The 761-nt window shown below is 44.2% G+C and overlaps 1 non-coding gene across 1 annotated transcript; it reads right to left on the bottom strand.

The window, feature by feature from the left end:
- Positions 1-280: 280 nt before the first annotated feature.
- On the bottom strand, positions 281-374 carry trnai-uau. Its single transcript has 2 exons — positions 337-374; positions 281-316 (listed from the first exon to the last, which is right to left on the bottom strand). It is a non-coding gene; the product is annotated as a tRNA-Ile (tRNA).
- Between the last annotated feature and the right edge of the window lie 387 nt (positions 375-761).

Below are 761 nucleotides of genomic sequence, written 5' to 3'. Positions count from 1 at the left end.
TAAGAATATATCAGTCAACATATATACACAGAATTTGAAAAATAAAATTGAATAAAATAAGACAAAATGAAATAAAATTCACACTATTTACAATACATAAGGTGTAATGTCCATGGCGAAGGAGGGGGGGGTGTCAGTGGGGGTCCCGGGCCTTGTTGATGGGTCTGACGGCAGAAGGGGAAAACTGTGTGACACATGATGACCGTAAAGAACCGGAAGTTCACTTCTCAAGTTGTGTTCCGTGTGTGTTCACCGCAGGTGAGTGTCGTGTTCAAAACGCTGCTCCAGGTGAGGCTCGAACTCACAACCTCGGCATCGCTCCGCTGCATACTGACGTATAAGTACCGCGCGCTAACCGATTGCGCCACTGGAGCTCCGACGTCACACGCACGGAAAATCGTGATAAGACTTACACACGGTACAGAACACATGGAGAGCATAACGTGACGCTTGTTTTGATCCTTATTTTGATTATTTGTTCTCTGTTTTCAGTCAGTTGCAGCAGTAGAGTGAATGATAACGAAGCGTCGCACGAACTCACGTGCTGCGTTCACGTACCCCTCACATAGCTCCGACTTCCAAACGCAAAAAAACAAACAACAAAAAGCGTTTCCTGTTCAAATGGCACAGCAACAAACAAAAAAACGGCGTGATCATTGCTCTAAAAGAAACATTTCAGATGACTCTGCTAGGCTAACAGCAAGTGTGCACAACTTTTGTTTGTTCTAGCTTTTCTGTTCAAATGGTCACAACAACAACAA

Source organism: Scophthalmus maximus, chromosome 16, assembly GCF_022379125.1.
Source record: "Scophthalmus maximus strain ysfricsl-2021 chromosome 16, ASM2237912v1, whole genome shotgun sequence".
Lineage (NCBI taxonomy): Eukaryota > Metazoa > Chordata > Actinopteri > Pleuronectiformes > Scophthalmidae > Scophthalmus > Scophthalmus maximus.
The sequence above is the reverse complement of the archived record's forward strand: the minus strand, read 5'-3'. Positions and strand labels throughout refer to the sequence as shown.